We start from the raw sequence: 7,889 nt of genomic DNA on the forward strand, positions 1-7,889 counted from the left end.
ACAGTAGTGAGGCTTTATACAGGCACCGGTTAGTCGGGCTGATTGAGGTAGTATGTACATGTAGATATGGTTAAAGTGACTATGCATATATGATAAACASAGAGTAGCAGTAGCGTAAAAGAGGGGTTGGTGGGTGGCGGGACACAGTTTGTTGGTGATGTGGACACCAAGGAACTRGAAGCTCTCAACCTGCTCCACCACAGCCCCGTCGATGAGAATGGGGGCGTGCTCGGTCCTCCTTTTCCTGTAGTCCACAATCATCTCCTTCGTCTTGGTCACAAGACAGGCAAGTTGCTGAACCTGGCGTTAGGGCTGGTGCATCAGTTATTACATGACAAAATTGCAAACTCTCTGTGTGGGCACGTTGGTTGCATTYGACACGTGTCATGTCACTGTCCAGGAGCAGACCTAGCAACAGACCTAGTTCCTGTAACACACTCTAGAGGCAGTGCATAAACTGGACCAATAGACTGCGTCCCAAATTGAACCCTATTCCCTATATAGTGCACTACTTTTGACCAGGGCCTGTGCACTATATTGTGCCATTTGGGACGTAACCCTAGACTATCGTATTCATCAGAGCAGAAGTGGTGGGACACACTGGTCCTCGGAAGCTGCAGCTGTACYTTACTTCCTTCATATGAGAGACCGATTAAGACATAAAGATGTCTTTTGATATCTGTCCGACAAAAGTGTACAAAGACTTGTTGTGGCTATTTTTCTACATTTACTACAGCAACTGAAATGAGATTTTCTCGGCCAATAATAGTCCTAAATGTGTTACTTTACAGAGCGTTGTCACAATYACTTACAGTACTAGAGGGGATGTTGTTGGTAGGCAACAACAGAACAGGAKATTTCTAGATAAGAGAGGGACTCGGTCTGAGTTGAGATGACGAAAGAGACACTAGTCTGCTTGATATCTTGCTTGCATTCTGAGTCAATCCCTCCATGGTGATGACTGATGATGGACCAGGACAAAAAAGGAGAGAGAAACAGAAAAGAGCTACACAAAAGGGAAAACATCATCATCATTGACCCAAATCTGACGTATCATGTTTTTGGTCTAAGAAAATAGGAAATATCTGCAGCATGCCTACACGTATGAATAAAACTATGCAAACTCATCCAATGGCCTCTAGATAGAATCAAGTGATAGCACAACGTCTGAAGTGGGCTGCTTAATAAGTAAAGCGCTCGACATGTGACAAAGCGCACGTCCTAAATGACACCCTATTCCCTCAATAGTGCACTACTTTATAGGGAGTGCCCTATATAGGGAATAGGGTGTCATTTGGGACAGAGCAAGAATGTCCTTTAGATGACTGCGGAGACAATAGAGGGTGTAGAGACTCAAGCTGAACAGAACAGGAGAACCGGTATCAGATGCAGTCCGCACGGTGTAGCGTGTGATTGCAGCTACAGGCACTGTTCCTTATTGTCTTCGTTCCCCTGGATCTGCAATGCACCACCATCTGGGCGTGCATGTGTGTCTGGGTGTGCGCATGAGAGGGAAAACAAGAGAAATAGGTAGGGAGAGGGGAGAAGTGGAGAGATGGAGGGAGAGACAGGCAGAGAGAGAGAAGTAGGGGAGAAAAGGAGAGAGAAAAAAAGAGAGGGAGAATGAGAGATAATGAGAAGATAAAGGAGAGAGGGAGTGGGGTAGAGAGGAGGAGGGAGGGGAGGAGAGGGAGGGATAGAGCTAGGAAGTGTGTGAGCAGGATGGTGCTCTCTCCATCAGCATGGGTTTCTGTCGGAGTCAGAGAGCACATCGATAACACCTGAACACTGGAGGGAAGGAGGGATATACACACACACTGGGGGTCAGTGGAGGGGTCATCCAAGTGTCCAATCTCATGCTGCTGAGAAAGGTTAGATCCTCTGGCAGGGTTCGGTGGGGAAGGATCATTAATAAGTGCACCGGCCAGTGTGTGTGTGTGTGTGTCTGCATGAGATATCTCCATGCCTGGCGTGTGTTTTCCCTAGATCGTTCTGAAACCTCACTACTGAATTAGGCTCTTCCTCTCGCTGGATTGATTTTCCGCCTGTGTCGGTAAGCAGGGGGATCGGGCCTATCGGATGAGCACAGCTCCTCTAAGTTGCATTTGATTGGTATGGATCCCTGGCCCCCCCCCCCTCCATGTCAAGGGCACTGTGGATGGTCCGACTCAATGCCCTCCTAACGGGTGCAGATGAGCTGCATACTAAACTAAGGAATATGACCCTAGTCATAGACTGTTCTCTCTGCTACCGCACGGCAAGCAGTACCGGAGCGCCAAGTCTTGGTCCAAGAGGCTTCTAAACAGCTTCTATCCCCAAGTCATAAGACTCAAACATTTAATCAAATGGCTACCCAGACTATTTGCACCCCCCCCCCCCCCCRKTACACTACTGCTACTCTCTGTTATTATCTATGCATAGTCACTTTAATAACTCTACCTACATGTACATATTATCTCAATTACCTTGACTAACCGGTGCCCCCGCACATTGACTTTGTACCGGTACACCCCGTATATAGCCTCGCTATTGTTATTTTACTGCTGCTCTTTAATAATAATAATTGAACGTTTTTTTTTTTTTAAGTTTGAACTGCATTGTTGGTTAAGGGCTTGTAAGTAAGCATTTCACTGTAAGGTCTACACACACACACACGTAACTTTATCCAATAACAGCCCTAAACGTGCTACTGTATGCCAGACATGATGTGCTATAAGAGGCTGTAGCTGAACCACACAAAACAACATGAGTCTACAACATGATCAGTCCCCAGCAGAAAACCCATTCCGTCCTCTGGTATCATTACTATTAACCTCCCGTTGAACTCCAGAGGGGCAGAAATCGATACCAAACACAACATGCTGCTTCTCTGTGTAGTTAGCTTGAAAGCATGCCGTCGAGAAGCCCCGGGCCTGTTGAAGACGAGATACTAGATGTAAACAACATCAACCGCCCTACAGCAATTCATCTTGTGCCTCTCGGCCGTTGAAAAACCAGCAGCAGTCAATAGAGAGAAGATTTACTGATCATTAGTAAGTAGTCTGGTAAAGTGCAGTTTGTCAGGCCTCCTCTCTGCTCCGTGCCCTTCTACATTCATCTCAGTCAAGTGGGCAGTGACATTTAGCTCTATTAAGGGAGGTGACTGTCTAAAATGGTGGTGAAGTACTTTGTTACCAGTGGCTTTAGTATTCATCGCGGCTAGAATGGCCATAGTAGGACTTGAACCAGCAACCTTGTGTTTATCAGCCCAATATCTTAGCTATCACTGCCAAGAGATCCAAACCCTCAGCGAGAAGTTGTATGTGCTGTACTATGCTGAAAGAAATATATAAGCCCAACATGCAACAATGTCAACAATTTTACTGAGTTACAGTTAATACTGTATGAAGAAATCAGTCAATTGAAATAGAGTCATTAGGTCCTAATTTATGGATTTCACATGACTGGGCAGGGGCGCAGCCATGGGTAGGCTTGCGAGGGCACCCACTTGGGAGCCAGGCCCACCCACTGGGGAGCTGGCCCAGCCAATCAGAATTTTTTTTTTTCCACAAAAAAGAGCCTTATTACAGACAGAAATACTCCGTTTCATCAGGTAGCTGGCCTCAGATGATACCGCAGGTGAAGAAGCCGGATGTGGCGTGGTTACACGTGGTCTGCGGTTGTGAGTCCGATTGGACGTACTGCCAAATTCTCTAAAACGACGTTGGAGGCGGCTTATGGTAGAGAAATTAACATTCAGTTCTCTGGCAACAGCTCTGTTGGACACTCCTGTAGTCAGCATGCCAATTGCACGCTTCCTCAAAACTTGAGATATCTGTGGCATTGTCTTGTGTGACAAAACTGCACATTTTAGAGTTGACTTTTATTGTCCCCTGTACAAGGTGCACCTGTATAATGATCATGCTGTTTAATCAGCTTCTTGACATGCACACCTGTCAGGTGGATTGATTACCTTGGCAAAGGATAAATGCTCACTAACAGGGATGTAAACACATTTGTGCACAAAATTTGAGAGAAATACGTTTTTTATGATAATGGAGTGTACATTTTTGTTGAGTGTTTGTGAGTGGACGACACTGCCACTGTATGAATACATTTTTGACCTAATGCTCCTACAGTCTTAAAACTGCCTTGTGGGCTGACTATTCATTTTTAGATAGATCAACGCAATTGTGCAAATCGCGAGAGTTGAATGGAAACATAACAAGTGAACAGGCGGCGGGATAACCATGCTGTAACCAAAAGAAGCAGAAAATGCATATTCAATTGAACTGTCTGATGTTATTTAGTTGGAGATGTATCATTTGTTTTCGCCTACGTATGCTCTTCGGGGGCCGAGAAGGACAAAACAGTCAAAATAAGCACACTGCTCATAAAGACACGTTTAAAGCATTACTTGAGTCTCAAGTCAAGCTCCAACTTGTTTACCATCTGCAGCAAGCACAACGCACTGTAAACCATGTTAGGAGAAGTGGATGGATACCCAATGGCACCTCTAGTTAAAAAGCTCAACTACATAACATACAGTGCATTCGGAAAGTATTCAGACCCCTTAACTTTTCCCACATTTTGTTAAGTACAGCCTTATTAAAAAATGTATTAAATTAAACATTTTCCTCATCAATCTACACACAATAACCCATGATGACAAAGGGAAAAAAATTGAATGTATTGAAAAAATGTAAAGCTGAAATACCTTAAGTAGTATTCAAAGCCTTTGCTATGAGACTAGACATGGAACTGATGAAACCAAGATTGAACTATTTGGCCTGAATGCCAAGCGTCACGCCTGGAGGAAACCAGGCACCATCCCTACGGTGAAGCATGGTGGTGGCAGCATCATGCTGTGGGGATGATTTTCAGCGGCATGGACTGAGAGACTCATAAGGATCGAGGGAAAGATTAACAGAGCAAAGTACAGAGAAATCCTTGATGAAAACCTGCTCCACAGTGCTCAGGACCTCAGACTGGGGCGAAGGTTCACCTTCCAACAGGACTACGACCCTAAGCACACAATCAAGACAACGCAGGAGTGGCTTCGGAGACAAGTCTCTGAAGGTCCTTGAGTGGCCCAGCCTGAGCTTGAATCCGATCGAACATCTCTGGAGAGACCTGAAAACAGCGACGCTCCCCATCCAACCTGGCAGAGCTTGAGAGGATCTGCAGAGAAGAATGGGAGAAACTCCCCAAATACAGGTGTGCCAAGCTTGTAGCGTCATACCCAAGAAGACTTGAGGCTGTAAACGCTGCCAAAGGTGCTTCAACAAAAGTGCGTGGTAAGGGGCCTGAATACTAATGTAAATGTGATATTTCAGGTTTTTATTTGTAATACATTTGCAAAATGTCTACAAACCTGTTTTTGTTTTGTCATTATGGGGTATCGTGTGTAGATTGATGAGGGGAAAAAACGATTTAATCAATTTTTGAATAAGGCTGTAAGCTAATAAAATGGGGTCTGAATACTTTCCGAACGCACTTTATAGAAAATGATGTGCACATAATACAGAACAGATTCATGTAGTATGCCATTAGCAGGTAAAGGGAGCAGGATAAGTCAAGATAATTAGTAGAGAAATATGAAGAGAGCAGTAGTATTAGTAGTAGTAGTAGTATTATTAACTATTTCAGTGAGAGCCAGTAAAGGGCACTATCACTGAGAAGGAATAGCATGTGTAACCCTATGCACTCTGTGGGAGGACTGCTCTCAGAGAGGATGGATCGTGGCTCATAGAGGACACTAGGGGGAAACAAAATGGGGCAAAAAGTAAATCATTTCACTAACTACTTCATGAACTACCCTGTAGTCAAAGCTTAACGCATGTTCAAGATGTCCTCTGATCAGGAGGGTATGATGAGGGAGTGGTGTGTGACTCGAAGTTGAAGTTGATGTTGAGGATGTGGCTGAGTAGTGTGTGTGAGTGTACAGTGTGTGTGTGTGTGTGCGCGCGCGTGTGTGTGTGTGTGTGTGTGTGTGTCACTGTGTGTGTGTGTGTGTGTGTGTCACTGTGTGTGTGTGTGTCACTGTGTGTGTGTGTGTGTGTGTGTGTGTGTGTGTGTGTGTGTGTGTGTGTGTGTGTGTGTGTGTGTTGTGTGTGGTGTGTGTGTGTGTGTGTGTGTGTGTGTGTGTGTGTGTGTGTGTGTGTGTGTGTGTGTGCGTGTGTGGTGCCGTGTGTGTGTGGCGCGTGGTGTTGGGTGTGCGCGTCCGTGCTCTACTTACCATTAAAGTTGACAGCTCTGATATGGCTGAGTAGTTCCTTGCCGTCGATGTTGGCCATCTTTGGGCACAGGCCTGGGTATCCATAGCAGAGTTCCCGGTGCATCCGGTGCAGGGCATGGGCCATAGCATACACAGCATCCATCACAAACTGCACCTTCCCCTCCTGCTCGTAGCTCGAGTCCCGACCAACCTTCTCCAGACCTGGGAGAGAGGAGAGAGACCGATGGACAGTTAGCTACACTGTGGAAGAAGACATCCAAGTGTCTATTTGTCAAAGATGCTAAATGTATAACATTACATTATAATGGCATTTCCGTGAGAGAAAAAACAGTGACCTTGGTCCCACTGTTCTTGCACAAACACAAACATCTGTCGGTACCGGTAATGTTGTTTAATTCAGTTGAGCATACACACAGTGACACACACACACACACACAGTGACACACACACACACASACACAGTGACACACACACACACACACACACACACACACACACACACACACACTTTCTTTCTAACGCAGTCGAATAGGTGCTTATGTAACTGATAACATCATTAGCGTCATTAGCTCATAAAGAGGTGAAAGCACAAACTCCTTCATCCATAAACATGAAAATCACTAATTGATTATGATGCCTTTCTACCGTTGTCATCAAAGTTATTAAACTGGAACTGCAACAGAAAATGGAAAAAGGTGGAATTTCAGAAGCAACTCATTTTTATTGAATTCTTTCAGCTTATAACTCAGTGGAAGCTTTCTGGGGGGGAAAAAAGCAAAAAGATTGTAAATAAAAAAACATGCCCGGGCTAGGTGAATACGCGTGTCTGTGTAGAATTAATAGGCTCAGGAGAAGGAAATCCAATTCAGTTTTTATAGCGGCTTCCACACAGCAGGCGAGTCTCACGTGAAGGTGATGCATTAGCAGGAGCAGGACAAACACACACGCCTGGTTATTCCCTATGAAGGATACAGTCTGAGCTACAGTAAAGGGTATGGATGCTGACTTCCCAAGAGACCAAACAACTAAGAAGGACTTTGTGGGCCCGCTGGAGCCATCATAGAAATCAGCCCCAATAGTTAAAAGCCACGCAAATCAGAAGTACTGCTTCACCCAAGGTCCGGAGCCATCCAGTCCACCACTGAGTAATCCCACCAGGTGTAGGCGCTGACTACAGAGGAACTGACTCAGTTTATCCCAAATAGGCTCTGTGAGTTTATCCTATCGGAGAGAGCTCCCAGTGCCTTGAGCTTATAACATAAAGAAGCAGTCCTCTGACATAGCCCAGGCCAGTAAAGAAACACTGGGGACGGGTGCTGAGCCATCAGACTCAATCTGAATCCTATCCTGGCTTTGACTTGACAAGCTGGAGAGATAGCTACTGTATCACTACTAAGCCCCAGGCACACAGCATAAACCCAAAACCCCAACATCACAACAACGCCACAATCACACCCACCAACACCACCACACCACACACACACACGAACCCGAACTTTTAAGTTAACTCTAGAAACGAGAACTACACATGAGAAACTTCACCACATTCTCCTTTAAACATAAGCACCATCCACCAACCTTACACACCACTTATCCCTTCACTATCTCACACGCGACTTACACCTACACTCCTACACCCACCACCACTTCCTCACTCTATTCCACACAACAA

General features: G+C 45.3%; 1 pseudogene; it reads right to left on the reverse strand.

Moving 5' to 3' along the window:
• The window catches only part of LOC111956064 (metabotropic glutamate receptor 8-like), a 190,284-nt pseudogene that overhangs the window by 79,372 nt on the left and 103,023 nt on the right, over nt 1–7,889 (reverse strand).

The sequence above is a fragment of the Salvelinus sp. IW2-2015 genome, linkage group LG3 (genome assembly GCF_002910315.2).
Source record: "Salvelinus sp. IW2-2015 linkage group LG3, ASM291031v2, whole genome shotgun sequence".
Classification (NCBI taxonomy): Eukaryota; Metazoa; Chordata; class Actinopteri; order Salmoniformes; family Salmonidae; genus Salvelinus; species Salvelinus sp. IW2-2015.